This window comes from Schistocerca gregaria, chromosome 1 (genome assembly GCF_023897955.1).
Source record: "Schistocerca gregaria isolate iqSchGreg1 chromosome 1, iqSchGreg1.2, whole genome shotgun sequence".
In the NCBI taxonomy this organism is placed as follows: Eukaryota; Metazoa; Arthropoda; class Insecta; order Orthoptera; family Acrididae; genus Schistocerca; species Schistocerca gregaria.
This window is the reverse complement of record NC_064920.1, coordinates 1,101,518,200-1,101,538,606: the sequence shown is the minus strand read 5'-3', so window position 1 is coordinate 1,101,538,606 and position 20,407 is coordinate 1,101,518,200. Positions and strand designations below refer to the sequence as shown.

The 20,407-nt window shown below is 42.7% G+C and overlaps 1 protein-coding gene across 1 annotated transcript in view; it reads left to right on the top strand.

Moving 5' to 3' along the window:
* LOC126282480 (uncharacterized) overlaps window positions 1–19,511 on the top strand; it is a 28,600-nt gene extending 9,089 nt beyond the window's left edge. The window contains exon 2 of the mRNA XM_049982140.1: window positions 19,227–19,511. The gene's annotated coding sequence lies outside the window, so the exon portion shown is untranslated. The remainder of the gene's footprint in view (window positions 1–19,226) is intronic.
* The last annotated feature ends 896 nt before the right edge of the window (window positions 19,512–20,407 follow it).

The following is a 20,407-nucleotide window of genomic DNA, read 5'->3' as shown; positions in this document are numbered from 1 at the left end:
TTCAAAAAATGCCCAGTATATTTAAAACTCTTGCAGACTCAGCAAGAGAGAAAGAAAGCGAAAACCCCTGCACAAAACAGGCTGGAGGAGGAAAGAGCCAAACAAACAGTACAACTAAATCCCACAAACTTTCCAGCACTGCGGAAAACAAGAGGATGGGCAAAACCAAACAATACCCTCACAACAGAAGAAAACAGCAACACCTCCGAACCCACATCACAACCAGCATCAGGTATTGGTTCAGACATCAAAGAACTCCTAGGATTCATCACGCAATTTGACATTCCAAACATATTAAGCACAATCAAGACAGCAGCAGAGCAGCTAAGACAAGCACAGGACAATTTCACCAAAATCACAATTTTATTTCAAGCCGCTGTTAGCATTCTTGGCGGCAAATAAAGCAGTAAAAATCATGAATTGGAATGCCAATGGCATTATAACTCAAAAACACACTCTAGCGGAATTCCTAGATGAGCAAAAGATCGACATTGCGCTCATCACAGAGACTCACCTGCAACCAAACCAGACCTTCAAAATCAGGAATTATGTGGTCCACAGAAATGACAGACCGAACAGACCAGGTGGAGGAACAGCCATTCTGGTCAAAAACAAAATTGTACACAGACGTATCACCTCACCTCATCTCACTAGAATGGAATCAACAGCAATTGAAACAAGATTATTCAACAAAACCATTACCATAGCAGCAGCTTACAATCCACCTACAGGAAGGAGCATATGTCCGCAAGACCTTGAGAACCTTTTCCAAATGCATCAAAAAGTTCTGATCGGTGGTGACCTAAATGCTAAACACAGATCCTGGAATTGTCATGCCACAAACACCAATGGCAGAACGCTCCGTAGATTTCTGGACAACAAGCCGAACATCTCCATCATAGCTCCAGACAGGCCAACACACATTCACTACGACACAAGATGCCGCCCAGACATACTGGATATTTTTCTATCAAAAAATCTGACATGGAATACGACAACCGAGGTGGTTAACGACTTGGACTCAGACCACCACCCCGTAATATTAGAAATCAATGGAAACCTGGTCAACTTTCATGACAACAGAACCATCAAGGAATCCACAACAAACTGGATAAAGTACAACCAACTACTCACAGCATACACTCCAGAACTACCTCCTCTTCAATCAAAAGCCCAAATCAACAGAGCCATAGAAGAAATCACCACAATCATAAAGGATTGCAGCAAAAGATCTACAACAACAATAACCCACACCACAGGTAGAGACACACTACCCCCACACATCCGGAACCTAATAGAGGAAAAAAGAAACACCAGAAAGAGATGGCAAAACTACAGGGACCCAGCCGACCGACGAAAGTCAGAACAATTGGCCAGGAGGATCAAAAGAGAGCTCCAAAACCACCGTAGCGAGGCATGGGAGGAAACGTTACGAGAAGCAGAAAGGAACCAGGAAAAATTCTGGAAAATTCTTAAAACTCGTAAACTAAACGAAACATCTATACAGCCGCTCCATGGGGAACGTGGAATAGTCTACGACCCCACAGACCGAGCTGAAGCACTGGCGGATTCGCTAGAAAGGCAATTCCAAGCACCAGAAGCGGTAGATGACGAAAGTGATGATCACCAGGAAATGGTACTCAGAAGGGTAAACAGCATCCTAAGTGCCCCGATCAGAACATCTTTCAATCCAATAAACGCAGAAACCATATCATACCACATCAGAAACATACATCCTAAGAAGGCATCAGGCCCAGATTCCATCAAACCGCAACTACTACATCATCTACCTCCAGCAACTATCAATTATCTAACATCAATATATAATGCTTGCTTAAGATTAAATTACTTTCCCAAAACTTGGAAACAGGCCCGAATCATCACATTACCAAAGCCAAATAAGGACTTATTATTTCCGCAAAACTATAGGCCAATTTCCTTGTTAGACTTCCTAGGAAAAGTCCTCGAAAAGCTCATTCAAACGGAACTGAAGAAATTCCTAAAGGATAACAACATAATCATCCCAGAACAATTCGGATTCCGCGAAGAACACAGTACCATCCACCAGGTGACCAGACTAGTCGAGCACATATGTCAGGCCAGAAACATTAGACACAGTACTGGAGCAGTCCTGCTTGACATTGAAAAAGCATTCGATAAGGTATGGCATCAGGGCCTTATTTACAAGCTTCATCACTACAACTGCCCCAACCACATCGTCCACATTATTGCTTCTTTTCTCCGCAACAGAGCATTCTATGTCCATGTACCAGGAGCGGCAAGTAACACTAGATCCATAGAGGCTGGAGTCCCGCAAGGCTCAGTGCTGGGGCCCATCCTCTACTCAATATACACAAATGATATCCCCAAACAGCTGGGAGGACACTTGTCACTATTTGCAGACGACACTGCAGTGTACCGCAGCAGTTCAAACCTGCAATATATAGTCACAAAAATAGAGCAACACCTACAATCCATCCAGAAATGGGCTAACCAATGGAAAATAACAATAAACGCGGAGAAAACCCAAGCAATACTATTCACATTCAAAAGAATACCTCCTAACCTACATATACGCTTCAGAAATAACAATCTTCCATGGTCAGACACAATAAAGTATCTAGGTATCAAGCTGGACAAGAGGTTGACATTTAGAGACCATGTTACACACATTTGTAACAAGGCTGCAGGAGCAATATTCAGACTGTACCCCATCATTAAAGGTAACAGAATAAATATGCGCGCCAAAAAGAAGATCTTCAAAACCATCATAGAACCAGCCATCACTTACGGCTCTGAAATCTGGTCAATGGCCGCAGACACCAACATAACAAAAGTACAAAGGGTGCAGAACAAATTCTTCAGAATTGCTGCTGATGCTAGCCGGTACCAGACAAACCGAGACATATACACAAATCATAACATACTCAAAATCCCGGAAATCATCCAACGAAAGTCCATAAAGTTTTTCCACCAAACCACGGATTCGAACCACCCACTCATCAGAAATCTGGGACAAAATCCACCCGACCCAAGAACGAGATTTCCCATCACGACAAACACCAGAAACTACAACATACCATGATAAACAGTATACAAAACAAAAATAAAATAAAATAAAAACATCATAACACTCACTTAAACTTAAACAACAAACATCTACATACACTCATGACCCTATCATCCCATCATTTTGTTACCACATATCATCAGACAGAAGGCAGGGATCAAGACAGATCCGGTCCTTCGAACACAGGGGTTAAATACCCATCAGACCAGCTCTCTCTCTCTCTCTCTCTCTCTAGTAAGCTCACTCCGCATTAGACCAACGCCTAGTCCACGCGAGCTTAACGTCCGATCGCGCCTCGCCTCGGGTGACGTCATAGCGGGCTGTGACATGCGCGTACTTAGCAATGTAAACGGACATTGAAAATCGCGAGGACTGTACACCGTCCTGGATCGTTTAAGACTTCGGTAACAAACTGTTATTGTGCCGTCCGTGTGAAGTATAATTCCGCGTGGCAAGTGGTGACTAACTCCACTTTTAAGGCGAGCATTAATCTTTTTTTTTTTTAACATTATTGCGAACTATTAATAGAGCACCGTTAGTTAGAGTAATGAACTATTCGGGAGGAACTTGCTGTAGAAGTCGCCTCTGAACTATTAAACGATTGGCTGAATTAACAATATTTAATGTCTTTAGCATTTTCAGAAGTTTCGAGTAATTTGTGTGAGCCTTTAAGATAATAAAATCTTGTTTGGAACTTTAAATTTTATTGAAGCAGCCCTAATCCCGTGAAGAACTATGGATATTTTTCGTTTAGCTGGGCTGTACAGGAATGTGGCCGTGCAGACTGGGAACTAAGGTCAGTAAGTTTCCCTTCGCTTTCTGACTGGCCACCAAATTAGTTGCCAGGCTCGCGTGATTTAAGGTGGCAATGTTCAACTTTCATTCAACATTAAACAACGACTTCTTCGCCGCCCCACAAAGTGTGTGCAATAGAAGTGACATTAAACAGTTCCAAATTAATAGTAGTTACAGTGTACAGGGCACCAGGAACCAATTTCACAGTCTTTATGGTTCAGTTAGAATTGTTACTATCAACCTTATTTTCTAAAAATAATGACATTATCTTACTTGGGGACTTTAATGTCAACTTCGCAATGGAATGCAACAACAAAGTAGAGCTCCAGAATTTGCTGAGTTCCTACAATCTTACATCAGTGGTTGACTTTCCTACTAGGATCACACCTGACTGTCAATCTCTGATAGACAATATATTTTTAGATGTAAATTTATACCAGAACTTCACTGTCACTGCAATAGTAAATGGCATATCAGACAATGATGGACAGCTCCTCACTCTACATGACTACAGACCTGTCAAGAAAGCAGTCCCATCCTGGAAGGCAATCAGACTTATGAACAAAGAGACCCTGGAATTTTTTAACCATAAGCTGCAGCATGAAGATTGGAATTCAGTTCGCAGAGTAGATGATGTTGATACAAAGTTCAACATATTCATAAATGAATTCCTATCCCACTTCGAAGAAGCTTTTCCTAAAAAGTTTGTTAGGAACAATATTTCCTCGTCCTTAAAGAAGCCATGGATCACAAAGGGTATTCGAGTGTCATGTAAATATAAGAGAGAACTTTATGTTGCAACCAGAGGGTCAAGGGACAGAGAATTAATCAGCCATTATAACATGTATTGTAAAATCCTAAAGAAAGTTATTCAGACATCAAAAGCACTGTATTATGTAAAAGAAATTGATAACTCCAATAATAAAATGAAGACTGTCTGGCAAATAGTTAACAAGGAGACAGGGAACAATAAAAAAACAGCTGTAGAAAACTTCATAATCAAACATGAAGGGAATCTTGTGCAAAATCCTGAGATCATAGCTGAAATCTTTAATAAACACTTCCTGTCAGTGTCTGAGCAAATAGGCTGCAAGGGTTCTGTGAACGATGCCCTGACCTTTTTGCGAAATGCTTTCCCTAACAAAATCATCCAAATGCATATTAGACCTGTTACAGTATCAGAAACTGAAAGAACAATTGCCTCCATGAAAACCAAGAACTCCTGTGGAGTAGACAATATTTCTAGCAAATTGTTAAAGCAGTGTTGTACTTCTGTAAGCAATATACTGTGTCATATTTTCAATGCCTCTTTGCAGCAAGGAATTGTTCCTGATAGACTAAAGTATGCTATCATGAAGCCTCTCTTTAAGAAAGGGGAGAAAACTGATCTTAAAAATTTCAGACCAATATCTCTCCTGACTGTGTTTTCAAAGGTACTTGAAAAGCTCATGTATTCTAGAATTTTAGAACACCTACATAAATTCAATATTCTCAGCAAACATCAGTTTGGTTTTCGGAAAGGTCTGTCAACTGAACAAGCAATATATGCTTTTATAGATAAGGTTTTGCAATCTCTAAATGAGAAAATGGTGACAACAGGGTTATTTTGTGATTTATGTAAAGCCTTTGACACTGTGAACCACCAAATACTGTTACTGAAGGCAGACCATCTAGGAATAAGTGGTTTAGCAAATAACTGGCTTCAGTCATACCTGACAGAGAGGAAACAGAAAGTAGTCTTAGATAAGTCAGACAATCTGTGTGGTGAAATGATTTCATCGGAATGGAGAGACATAAATTGTGGAGTTCCACAGGGCTCTATTCTTGGTCCTTTACTGTTCCTGTTATTTATAAATGATTTACCTTATTCTTCAATGATTCAGTGCAATTTTACCATCTTTGCAGATGATACTAACATAATGGTTAATGGTCTTAAATGTGAAAATGTTCAAGAGTCTGTTAATACTATTCTTATAGATTTAATGAAATGGTTTACTGCAAATGGTCTTTCACTTAACCTTAGTAAGACTAATTATATTCAGTTCACCCCAACTGCCAAAACTGAACAAGCCACTACAGAAATTTTGCAACTAACGAAACTTGTCCTAAACCAAAATTACTTCGAGTTTGATAATAAAATATATGCACAGAAAGATGGAGTCGAAATGGGATGTAGTATTGCTGGAACCATAGCCGACATATTCCTCAACAGCTTGGAAGAAAAATTTTTTGAAACAAAAAACAATACTAATCAAAAAATCATATATTATTACAGATATATAGACGACACTATAATGCTTATAGAAGGTAACTTAACTGACATCGACGAAATACATAAAGCACTCAATCAGTTGCACCCCAAAATGAAATTCACCATAGAACACGAAACTAACAAAACAATTAACTTCCTCGACCTAACTATTAAGAACACTAACAACAAACATTGCTTCCAAATTTACAGAAAGCCTACCACAACAGACTGTATTATTAATGCACACTCATGTCATCCAAAAGCCCACAAACTCGCATTCTTTCACACAATGCTAAACAGACTAATAAACTTACCATTAGAAGATGAAGCAATCCAGAGGGAAATAAAAATCTTAGAATACATAGCCCAGCAAAATGATTATGACCCCAAAATTGTAACACAATTATACCAAAATAAAACAAAACCTGAAAGGCACAACATACATAAAGAAATAACATTAAGCACACACACAACAAAAACGAAGAAAACAAAATACGTAACCACGACCTATCTAGGAAACATCTCGAACAAAATTAACAAATTATTCAACAAAACCGACATCACATTTGCATTTCAAAACACACACAACCTCAAACATAAAACCCACAACGGCAGCTCGAAAATTCCCATACACAACAATCCTGGCGTTTACAAAATTTCATGTAACACATGCCAAAAATTCTACATAGGGCAAACTGGTAGAAACTTCAAAATTAGATATAAAGAGCACACCAGAGAAAGTGAAAACAACCCATCTACATTTTTTCAACATTTACAAGCTGAGAAACACTATGTAAAACCCATAAACGAAGCACTTGAAATCCTACATATCACGCAAAAGGGAACACTGTTGAACATCCTGGAGGAAATAGAGATATATTCACATGCATACAGCAACCCAACAAATTTACTGAACGAACAAACCGACCTAAAGCACAAAAATTATATAGAAAACTTTATTCACATTATAAATCGGGAAAACGGGTAAATTTAATATCAGCGACTCTAAACAACACATATCCATAGCAACAGCGATAACATGAGTAGTGCAAAACAGAGACAGAACACCAACATAAATCATAGATGACAATTATTACGAAAAATTAAAAACGTAAAATAAAACTAAAACTAACTTTAGGCAAAAACGTAATCAGAAACAAACCTACATGAAAAGTAGTTATAATAAACAACTGACTTTCATACATCCTTTGTTTATAGTGGTAACTATGTAAACATATGACATCGCTGACCCACTGTCATCTAACTGTCAGAAAAGTAACGTAGTAACATCTGATTTATATGTCCACTCTATACCTGGAAGAATCAATAATTACAAAACAGACAGGACATGACAGCAACGATGTCACATGTAAGGTAAAACACCTAAGAATATATTATAAATTCTCAGTTCGTAGTTACAAAACCATTATAATAAGACCATCACTTATCCATGTATTTACAGAGCACCTGACGATGGCAAGTTGCCGAAATGGGCTCATTGTGAATAAAATAAAACACAAACAACTTACATAGCAGTGCACCTGGATATTTCATAAATAAATAATGAGGAAGAAATGACTGTTAAATATGCCACACAGGTCATAGAAAGAGTGGAAGTAACAAAGTTTCTAGGCGTGAAGATTGACTGTAGAGTAAACTGGTCCCATCACATTTTAGATCTTTACAAGAGACTCAGCTCTTCAGTTTTTGCAATGCGAATCATCTCTGACAGTGTAAACTTAAGCATTAAAAAAGCTGCATACTATGGTTACTTCCATTCTTTGATGGCATATGGAATTATTTTCTGGGGAAATCAACCTCTTGCAAAGAAAATATTCATTGCTCAGAAGCGTGTTGTAAGAGTGATGTCTGGTGTAGATCCTAGATGCAGCTGCAGAAGCCTATTCCGGAATCTGGGAATTCTTACAACTACTTCTCAATATATATACTCACTTATGTGTTTCATAAGTAAAAACACTGATTTATACAAATGTAACAGTGAATACCATCAGTATAACACAAGGAGGAAACATGATTTCCACACTGAAGGTAAAAATTTGAAGATTGTGCAGAAGGGTGTACAGTCCTCTGGTATAAAGTTACTTAATGCTCTTCCTCCAGAAATCAAATGTGAAATTGCCAACAAATCTACATTTAAAGAGCTTCTGAGGCAATTTCTTTTAGCCATGTCATTTTACAGTTTACAAGAGTTTATGAAACACAGTGAGAAACGGCCTTAAAATAAGATGTATTATCATATAAATTGAACATTAAGCTGAACATTCTTGTCACATATGTAACTCTTTTAGTGTTAACTGCTTATATTTAACAGTCTGGGTTATATGACCTTTTCAGGTTTAATTTACTTTGTTTTATACCTGTAATCTGTAGGTCTAAGGATTCTCATTCCATTATATTGTGTTATGGATCATTGTAGTGGTTAAGTAACTTTATATTCTTTACCTGTAAACATAGTGTACAAGTACTTGTCATTGACAATGTAAAAATTGACACACACTACATCCATGTGAAATTGTCACAGTTGGATCCATGGTGTAAGAAATAAATAAATAAATGTCATGGCGGGCACAACCCTCATGAGCCTGTGCGCCCAGACTCCCGAGCCGTAACCCAATATTGATGTTAATATGCTATTATGGTATAGTTTTATGAGATGAGAGGGGAGATGAAATCTTTTATGTCCGATGGATGTAAGATTGTTCAATGTTTGAAGGGCTTTCTGAGTTAGGGTTTCAATGTGTTTCCCGAAGTCCCACTTCCCATCAATGATGATTCCCAGGTATCGTGTGTCACGTCGCCGAAGAACCGGCGAACGCTCGATTCGTACAGTTGGGTTTCGGATTAATTGTTCCTTTAATAGCAAGTAGGTAGTCTTGCTTGGTAGTATCGTCATTTTAGTGTTTTGGCACCATACCTGTAGTTTGTTTTGGGCACTTTCTATTTTGGGTTCTATGTCTTTGCAGCTACGGCCACCGACCAACAGGAGGAGGTCATCTGCATAGGCTGCATTATTCATGCAGCATTGAAAGAAGGTATGGTCAGGGATCAGGTGTAAGTGCTGGTGCTAATAGGCTCCTTATTTTTAGTAGTTGACACATCTGTCAAGAGTCCAACTTTTTTAATACCTTTTTTACTCCCTGTATCCCCATAAGCATAGCTCTGTGGAGTTTGTGTTAAATTTATCGTTGCATGTATAGATCCAGTAGTTGACACCCTATGCTAACCAGTAGCTCATACCGTGCCAACTACTGGCATTCACGTAATGTGAATTTCTGACATGTTTTATAATATTAAGGTCATTATAATGCCACCAGTAACAGCGAAGATGCTCAGTTATCGAGAGGAACAAATGCAGCTTGCCACCGATGCAGTACTTAATGGAATGCCTGTTTCTATAGTAGCAAAAAGTTTAATGTACAAAGCCTGAGGGAAGACGCCTAAAAATCGTCGCATTGGTCCTGATACAGTTCTTACCGAAGAGGAGGATTTATTAGAACACTGGATTTGTACTATGGCTAAGGCCGGATTCCTTATAACAAAACTAACTTCTGGACAGTGTGCAGCACCTGATTGAACAACTGAAACGTAAAAATCCCTTTGTTTGTAACCGCCCAGGGAAAACTTGGTACAATGCTTTACTGAAGCGCCATCCCAATATTGGCATTAGAATATCAAAAAATCTGACATCAAGCAGAGCAGGAGTAAAGTTGGAAGCTATAAGAAACTGGTTTGATGAGATAGATAAATATTTAACAGAGAACAATTTTAAGTCAATTTTTCAAACTCTGGAAAGAGTTTTTAATTTAGATGAAACTGCTCTCTTTCTGAACCCCAAAAGAAACAAAGCGCTGGCCCTGAAAGGAGGAGGGGGAAAAAAAAAAAAAAAAAAAAAAAAGTGCCAGCAAGTGAATAGTGAAGAAAAAGAATGTCAAACGGTTTTGTTGACTGGAAATGCAAATGGTGATTTAGCACCTCCATTGACAGTGTTTAAATACATTAGACTACCACAGGAACTAGTAGAGAGAGAGTATCAAAACAGTGGGGAATAGGTAAATCTGAACCACATTGGATGACAGGTCCATTATTCTTTGAATTTATAACGAATGTTTTCCATCCATACCTTCTAGAAAGGAAAATACCACTGCCAGCCATTGTGTTTATTGATGGCCATGTGTCACATCTCACCTTACACACTAGTAAGTTTTGTAATGAGCATGGGGTTGTGGCGTCGACACACGGATCGATACGCCAAAACATGATACGTGTATAGTATCTTCGATTGATGTTCTTTGTAGGTTGACTTCCGGGAGTCAGTTCCCATCTGTATCCCGTGCTGTACAGTTGATTATGAATAAAGTATTGTGATAGGAAGCGAGAGACGTGGTTATTACCTTCCCACCCTTGCGCCTTCCTCAGTGGTGACCCCGAATTTCGAGTTAAAAGTGACTGCTGCCGCGCCGGCTTCCGTGTTCCGCGTGGACCTCTGTTCATTACACAATGGCCCTTTACAACACGCCGCCGCCGCCCGGTTTTCACCAGCAACAGCAAGTAGGTTCGAGCACGCAAGCTGTGTTCGGCGTCCGACGTGAATATCCACAGTCCTACAGCCTCGAGAACCCAGGGACCTCGTCAGGTGCAGTTGTTTTGAACATGCCGCCAGTGGTTTCCGACTCCGGCTTTGTCAGTCCCGAAGTAATCCAGTTTTCGCCGCATAGCAGTGCTAGAAGCCTTTATACACGGGTGCCGAACGTTAATGCAAGTGCTGTAAATATAGGGGAGCATAGTTTTCATAATGTGCCACAGCAGGATGCCTGTTCGAATGTGCAAGCTCACTCCGCACCTGCTGCACGCTACGTGAATGACACTCGCCAGTCCGTTACTCCGAGTGTTCATCAGTGCATTAATTTGAGTGCGTCAGGCCCCAGCAACCTCATCAGTGACTCCGTGATGGACAATTTCGCTGCAGACGTTGAAGATCAGTGGCATCACAACCTGTCGAACAACTTTGGCCTTCCGCCACAGCAATTGGTCCCGCTTCGCTCCGCGCCGGGGTTTGTGCTAACGGACTTCGCTTCTCCTACAGGAACTGCCAACACAGCCGGCACATCAGCTTCCTCTCTATCGCCTCCACGACGCCAAGTTAACTTGGACTTGCCTACTCCTGCGTGCGCGAGCGGCCGTCAGCACGCTTCAACCTCCGGTTTGTCTAACCTACCGTAACTTCCAGCTTTTAAACCTGCTTACCCGGAGTTCTGGTTCAACCTGGTGGAGCAAACTTTCAGTGTCTGTGCACTCGATGACAATGCTCGTTTCACATGTCTTATGAACCACCTCCACGACTGCGTCGACTTAATTTACGACTTGGTTAAGTCACCTCCTCCGAACGAGAAATACGTTACAGCTAAACAAACAATACTGGAATGTGTCTCAAAGACAAGAAGAGAAAACGTTCGGCAGCTCGTCTATGAAGAACGCCTCGGCGACAGGTCTCCGTCTCAGCTGTGGCGATGTCTTCAACTTCTTGTCGGTGAACGCGACATGCCAGACAACACACTCACCGAGATTTGGACGGAAAAGCTGCCTCTGTCTGTTCAAACCGCTATCTCCGCCTACGAAGATAGACCTAACAGCGAACGCTTGCGCGCTGCCGACCGAGCTTACTCTGCTCTACAACGTGAACGCCTTGCCCAACAGTCTGGCAGCTACGCCAGTTTCCAACCACAGCCCGGATCCCAACGTGGACGCCCTACGAAACCCAAGTCAGTCAAGCTCGCAGCACTACCGGCAACTTCAAGTCCGCGAAACAACAGTGCATCTGACCCAGCAGAAGATTCTGGGCCGCCGCCGCCTGACCACTCGCAGGAGCAGGCGTCCCCCCATAAATACTGTTTCTTCCACGCAAGATTCGGGGAACAAGCACGCAATTGTAAACCGCCGTGCTCATATCCAAACTTCAATCGCAGGTAGGCAGCGGCGCCACCTCCTGCGAGGTAAGCAACGGGCGCCGTCCCACGCTCCATTCTGTGTCCAACGGTAATGCTTCGAAAGGGCGCGTCTATGTCCGCGACCGGAACTCGGGCACAAACTTTCTCATCGACACGGGTGCAGATGTTTCCCTACTTCCACCCCGTCTCGCTACTGACAAGATCCGACCACAAAAAACTGTCCTACGTGCGGTGAACTCATCTAATTTGTCGTGCTCGGGTTCTACTTCGTATACAGTGTCCCTCTCGCCTGAGTGCAACCTGCAGTGGTCCTTCCTGGTGGCTGACATCAGCGAGCCCATTGTGGGAATAGACTTCCTACGACACCACAAACTGTGGCCTGACCTCGTCAAAAACACAGTGTTCTACTATCCTAAGCAGAAACACATCCCGTGTGCCTTGCCGTGCGCGAATACTATCACAAAACAGGTCCGCCTGGCTAGGAAGTGTAACAACCCCTCCCCCGAGCTCCTGTCATGGACCAATAAGTGGCTCACGGAGCGTGTTGAGTCTACACGCCTGCGTCTGGAACAACTGGAGTTAGGTTTTCGCCTCAACGACTTAAGTAACGAGTTATCTTCAGCACGGCAGCGACTTGCAGCAGACGACGCATCGGCGGCACACAAGGTTAGTCGGTGCAACTACAGTGTTCTCGCACCCGAGTGCATTTGTGGCAGTATACCGCATAAGCTGTGCAGTTTCCGTGCTCCCGCCAGCCCGAACCGTGTAAATCCGAGTGCTGATTCATCTCCTTCCTCGTTCAGGCAGCTAACTTCCACGGCGCAGGTTAACGTTTTTGACAGACTGCCACCAGCTGTTCATTCGCGCCCGCTAGCGCCACCAAGCTCGACAGCGGCACCCTCGGTTACTAGTACACAGTGTACCAACCTTGTTTCGGCGTAGCTCACTTGTTGGCAACTCCCAGCTAACCAACAGTTGGCACTCATATAAACTTTCGCCGTCCGCGCCACAACCCAGCCTAGCGGCCGCCGCGCGCACTACGCCACAGGCAGACGCCTCTTGCACAGCGTCATGTGTTGCCGTGGTTACCAACGGAACCGCCCACAAATTTCGCTTGCTAGACGGACCGCCTATCTCTTGCCGCCCACGGCGTATCAAGCCAGAATTAATGAAAGTGGCTCGCGAACAAATAGACGAGCTCTTAACGGCTGGTGTGATTGAACCATCTGCCGGATGCTGGGCGTCGCCTATCCACTTCGTCACAAAAAGCGACGGCACTTGGCGTATGGTCGGCGACTATACTAAGTTGAACTCACGGACTATCATAGACAAGTACCCAGTTCCTAACGTCGCGGATTTTAACCATGCTCTGGCAGGCGCCAAGTATTTCTCAGTAGTGGACTGTAAGAGGGCGTATCACCAAATTCCAATGGCTCCTGAGGATATCGAGAAAACAGCTGTTACACCACCTTTCGGCCTTTTCCAGTACCGATTCATGCCTTTTGGTCTCCGCAACGACGCACAAACTTGGCAGAGATTCATAAACGAGGTGTTGTTTCATTTGGATTTTTGTTTTGTGTACCTGGACGATATTCTAATCTTCAGTCCCACCTTGCAAAAGAACAAGGAACACTTGCAGATTGTTAAAGACACCCTTACCGCTGCTGGTGTTGAACTAAATAATAAGAAGCTCCAGTTGCACCAGACTTCGGTAAGATTCTTAGGCTACTAGTGTCAGCTAAGGGCCTCACTCCTCCCGAGGATAAAATCAAACCTGTTTTGGACTTGCCACGCCCTCACACATTCAAAGAACTACGCAGGTTCATTGGAACAGTCAACTATTATAGGAAGCACTTGCCTGCCGCAGCCGAGATTCAGGCTCCCCTAACAGACGCCCTTGCTGGCAAAAATACAACTGGTATCCGCCCAGTTCCCTGGACCCCCGCCATGCAACAAGCTTTTGACAAGCTGAAGCACCTACTAGCCAATGCAGTGACCGTTGCCCACCCACATCCGGACGCTACATTGTTCATAACTGCAGACGCCAGTGATACCGCAGTTGGCGCAGTCCTCAGCCAAACCGTCGGAGATACTACCTCCCCTTTGCAGTTCTTTTCTAAGAAGCTCAACGGCGCTCAAAAAAAGTACTCAGCCTTTGACAGGGAGCTCTTGGCCGTCTACGAGGCCGTTAAAAAATTCCGCACCGAGGTCGAGGGCAGGGACTTCTACATATTAACACACCATAAACCTTTGGTCGCTGCTGTAAAGAACCCTCCGGCCGACCGTCCGCCTAGACGCTTCCGTCATTTAGACTATATATTGCAATTTACCTCCGACATACGATACATCAAGGGTGCGGATAATGTGGTCGCAGATTTTTTGTCCTGTGTTGGTGCTGTCACAACCCTGATAGATCTATCTAACTTGCCTCAGCTGCAGACTGCCGATACGGATACCATGGACCTCATTTCTGATAGCAGCTCATCACTCAAACCGGTACGGTCCACCTTCCCAGGTGTCATAGGCGAGGTTTGGTGCGACGAGTCAACTGGTACACTGCGCCCCCCTTCATACCCAAACCTCTGCAGAGGCAAGTGTTCGACAAATTACACAACCTAGCTCACCCGGGAGTGAGGGCCTCTACCAGGCTCGTTGCAGAGCGCTTTGTCTGGCACGACATGCGGCGGGACTGCCAATCATGGGCCCGTGCCTGCATTCCGTGCCAAAGGAATAAGGTTTCGCGGCACATATAGGCAGCTTCACTGCTCCTCCCAGTCGTTTCCAGCACATTCACATCGACTTGGTGGGCCCCCTCACCCCCTCTGAGGGTTACAGATACGTGCTATCTGTCATAGACAGAACCACCCGTTGGGTGGAAGCTGCCCCGCTAACTAATATTACATCTGAATCAGTGGCACGAACTTTCATAGACACTTGGCTTTCACGTTTCGGCTGCCCTGTTTACTTGACAACCGACCAAGGCCGTCAGTTTGAGTCGGCCTTGTTTTCAGAACTATGTAGACTGTGCGGCATCAAGAAGATTCATTCCACAGCGTACCACCCTCAAAGCAATGGCCTTGTGGAACGGTGGCATAGGACACTTAAGACGGCCCTACGTTGCCATGGCCCCCTTTGGACGGAAGCCCTGCCATTCGTCTTACTCGGTTTGCGGACCACCTTCAAAGAAGACCTTAAAGGCACAGTCGCGGAGTTTGTCTACGGTCAGTCCCTTACACTGCCAGGCGAACTTGTTGCTCCTACTCCAGTCGCCAAACCCTCTGAACTGCTGTCCCTAGTAGAACGGGTGAGGTTACACTGTAACAAGCTTCAACCCCCATCCCCTTCCAGCCACACTCCTCCGCACGTATATGTCCCCAAGGCGCTCGACACGTGCGACTTTGTGTTCCTTCGGGACGACACTGTAAGAGCCCTGTTACAGCCCCCTTACACAGGTCCGTTCAGAGTCGCCAAACAAACAAGTAACACGATGGACATTGTAATTAAGGGCACAGTAACTACCGTCTCCCTCAACAGGGTTAAACCGGCTCACGTTGAATCTCGCCTACCGGTGAAGAGACCACACCCTCCGGCCGTCCTCGGCCCTCTTCCTCCGCACATGATCCAAGTACACTAACGCCTGCACAAGCCCCATCAATGAGCCCACACTCTTTCCGGGGTTTCTCACCCCCCCGGCTCCCATAGCCCAGTCCCCGGCTCTCAGGACTCTAATATAACAGTCCCGTCTTCATGCGACAGCACACTGCGCCGCTCTTCTAACCGGTGTAGCACGCAGGCTCCCGCCCTGCCCACCCAGACCCTACCATCCCACGCCCACCACACAGACACACCCCTCTCTACTCACAGCACTCCGCCTTCGCTGTGCCACGGTTTCCCCACCCCACCGGCTCAGCATACCTCACCATTAGCAGGCGCCACTTACGAGCTCTCTACCCACGTTCATCCTGATGACATTTGTGGATTGTCTGTTATCGTTAGTGGTGATACTGTGTCAGTGCTGCTTGCGTGTGACGATTCGTGTGACCCGTTAGGTGGTGTGTCGCAACGTGTAGTGAAGCATTTCAAAATCCCTCGAAGTGCTACGTGTGGTAAACTACGTGCTTACGTTAGGCCGAGTGGAAAGGTGATCATCAGGTTCCCCACCGAAGACGCCCTTCCACACCAGCGCTCCTGCACCGGCCGACGACTTCGAAATCAACATCCCAGGATTTGCTCCACGCTCTCCTCCCACACGGCCCGTGCCGTTAGATGCGGAGGAACTCATTGTAACCAACTTAGACTATCAACCCCCCCACCCCCCCACCCTCGGGTATGTACTCCATACTGAAGGGGGGGGGGGGGGGGGCTATGTGGCGTCGACACACGATCGATACGCCAAAACATGATACGTGTATAGTATCTTCGATTGATGTTCTTTGTAGGTTGACTTCCGGGAGTCAGTTCCCATCTGTACCCCGTGCTGTACAGTTGATTATGAATAAAGTATTGTGATAGGAAGTGAGAGACGTGGTTATTACGTTCCCACCCTTGCGCCTTCTTCAGGGTAATACTCGTAGTTTTGCTTCCAAATTCTACACATCATCTTCAACCTATAGAAGTTGCTGTCTTTCATTTGTTAAGAAAAAGTTGGAAAAACAAGGTACATCAGTGGAGATTGGAACATTTGGATCAACCAGTGCTTAAGAAGCTTTAATTTGCACCCTTACTGGAGCAAACTTTGGATGAGTTCATTAAACTGTCTGTCCTGCAGAATGGATTCAGGAGAAATGGATTTGTTCCATGGAATCCAGAGGCTGCAGACTGCTCAAAAATTCCATCAGTGAGTGATGATGTTATACTTACTACCCACAGAACTGCCACTTCTGAAAAATTAAACTTAAGATTTGGATTAGAGGTTCTAGAAACATAGATTGGGAAAGATAAACTTTGGTGTTTTAAGTTTTCAAGTGATGTGTGGGAAGGAAATACAGCTGACCAGTCTTTGTTTTTGCTTTGGAAGGAAATTAAAAATGATTGTCATAATTCTATCCTTTCCCAGTCTATTGATGACACAAACAACTGTGTGGCAAATCAAAATGAAAAAGTGGAGGAAGGAAATGTCCATCAAGAAGAAAAACGAAGTAATGAAGTAATTGAAAATAAAAAAAATAAAAACAGGAAGAAATGAAAAGCTTGGCAGGCAACAACCAAAATAAAGAAAGAGAGGAGACTTACGTAACAGACCAGTGTGTGCGACACCCATGAATTCAATGAAAAATTCTGATTTTCCTCAGTGTGCTTCAAGTAGAAATATTAATAGGAAATCAGGGGACCAACTAATCCCCTCCCCATTCAAACGTGCATTATTTTGGCCACAGAACACAGGAAAACAAGGGAAGAGAAGATTAAGAGAAAAACTGCCAAGTGTTGTGATATCCACCCAGTGGCAGGAATATCATCACAGGAAGGAACAACTGAAGCTACAGGAGAAAGACTAAAAGCTGAGAGAGCAGAAGCAATAAAACTGAAGAAAGAACAGTCTGAGATTGCTAAGAAACTCAAGAAGCAAACAAAGCAGAGAATCGCAGAAAGCCAAATGTGCAGAAGAAAGGAACAATTTCAGTATCCTCAGATTCTGAAGCTGAAGAATGGAGTGAGTCAGGCAGCAGTATGGATGACATTAGTATGCTCCCTGATAGTGACACCTGATGGCAAGGAAGACGACAATTCTGATCAAACAATTAACAGAAAATGATATAGCAAACAAAGAAGAAAATACAAATAAATTTTATAAAATGGCGAATTTCTTCTTGTTTCTTTTCCTGGAAAGAAGAGATATTTCAAATATGTTTGTACTGTTCAGAATGTTTTTGAGGATAGTGAAATAGAAGTAATGGTTCTAAAATCTTGCAACTGTCAGAAAAAAGTTTATGTTGATGAAAATGATGTTAGTGTTATTAGTCCATCACAGGTTATTGACAAGTTTCCTTTACCACTCTCAAATATCACTAATGAACATTTGAAATATGAATTCCAAAACAGTATTGACTGTGATGTGCAGACTAAAGTTATTTATTTAGCGTCAGCTACTGAATATTTTTCCTGCCAACTACTGAAACTTTAGTGTCTCACTAGTGTCAACTACTGATGACTGCCCTTATACTTTTGTTGTAATTTTTATTTACTATTCAATGTACTGTAACATAGTGAATTATAATAAATATCAAACCACAAAATATCAAAGAACTTGAAGACTAATTGTGTTTGTGCCCAACAAACACTTTTATTCATAAATATCGAGTTAAAGTAGTTTCATTTCTTAAGGTATCAACTACTAGTGCCTTTACCTTATTGCTAACTGAGAAAGGATTTAAACTGCCACATGCAAGCAATACTCGCTGGAACTCCAGTTCCAGGACAGTTTCAACAATATCTAGTCATCTCTCAGAGCTGTACAGTGTTTTTAATTATATAATTGCTGATATAGACATTCAGTGGGACCCAGAATCTTTGAGCTGTTCTGTGGGAATGAAACGACGGATGGATGATCCTATGTTTGTCTACTTGCTTTGCTTCTGCCGAGCGTGCTTTGTTTATGTTGATCATCTCTTTAATGTTCTTCAGTCAAAAAATGTCAGTATAACTGCTTGCCACGAGGAAATAAGAACTGCTTTGAGAAACTTATGACAATTAAGAAAGGAAACATTCGATGATGAATGCATTAAATGCAGCTTGTGTTTGAATGCCAACTTATAATTCTGTGACAGTCAAAAGGGACATAATCATTTTGAATAAAATTTAGTACTTTAGGTAGACTACTCTGACAAAGCTGGTATACCTTTGCCATGGAGAATGTGAAAGAACTTCATTTGTTTTGGCACAATTGTATAGCATCTGAGAAATACTGGAAGGACTGAATTCTCACTAGTGACAAATTTTTCTACACTCAGGTAATTTGATATATGTTATGGAATTAGTTTTTGTCTAATTTACATCAAGACTATGATTTTACTGTGGGATGTTATGATGGGACACGTTGATAGAAAGCACGGAGGCATAGGTTGGAACACCATTTACAGTGTAAATGCTCATTTTGAGTGGGAAAGAAAAAGGTATAGTTATTTTAATAAATGATTTTTGCTTTCAGATTGTTTGTTGAAGATTCAAAATGGTGCAAGAACAAGAAAAGCCTAAGGTTAAGGGTACCTTTGATGCAGATACAATGAAGGAAGGTGTTACACTTGTTCTACAGTGAGATTCTATCAGGAGTACTGCTAAAAAGATGAATCTAAAGTTTCAGACACTTGCTAGATATATAAAGAAATTAAGAACTAATCCTGGCAATGCTATCGAAATGAAATTCGCTGTGATGTTCGCATAGTTTTGTCAGAAGAACAAAAAGAGGACTGTTTAATTTTTTATAGCTAATGCAAAGATGTTCTATGGTCTCATAACTTTAGAAACACGTAAGTTAGCATATGAGACAGCAAAAAATTAATAAAATTGAATGTCCTGAAACATGGAACAAACATTGTATTGTCGGAAGGGACTGGCTCTATGGTTTTCTCAAGCGCCATCCTCAACTGTCGCTTCGAACTGCTGAACGGTGCAGTCTAGCAAGAGCCAGTTCCTTCAAACACTTCAATGTGGATATGTTTTTCGATAATTTACAGACACTACTTAAGAAACATACAGAACTCTGACCCATCTCGCATCTACAACCTGGACGAGACAAAAACCGAAACCACCCAGCAGCCTTCGAAGGTAATAGTACAAAAAGGAATCAAACAAGTGTCCAAAGTTATCAGCGGAGAAAAGAGGACTTCAGTAACAATACTGCTTGTGATCAATGCTGTGGGCAACACCATGCCACCGTAATGATTTTCCCACAAGTTCATTTTGAAGAATTCATGCTTTATGGTGCACCTACAGGAACGCTGGACTGGCTCATTCCTCAGTTAACTTTTCACACATTATGCAGCATTTTATTAAATATTCTGGGAGTTCTATGACTCCACAGACATTGCTAATTTGTTGTAGCCACAAAAGTCACGTGTCCATTGAAGCCATTAATATGGCAAAAGCTAACTGTTCCTCCACATTCAACCCACAGAATGCAACCACTGGATGTTTGAATTATGAAGCCATTTCAGGCTTGTTATAATGCTGTTGTAGACACATGGATGAGTGAACAACCAGGACAGTCATTCACCCTCTAGTTCAGTGCTTTGTGTGTCATATTGCCGGAAAAAACAACAGAAATAAAGACTAAGGAAATAGAAAACCGCTATAAAGACATTGCCTGCATAGCAGCCACGTCCTACAACA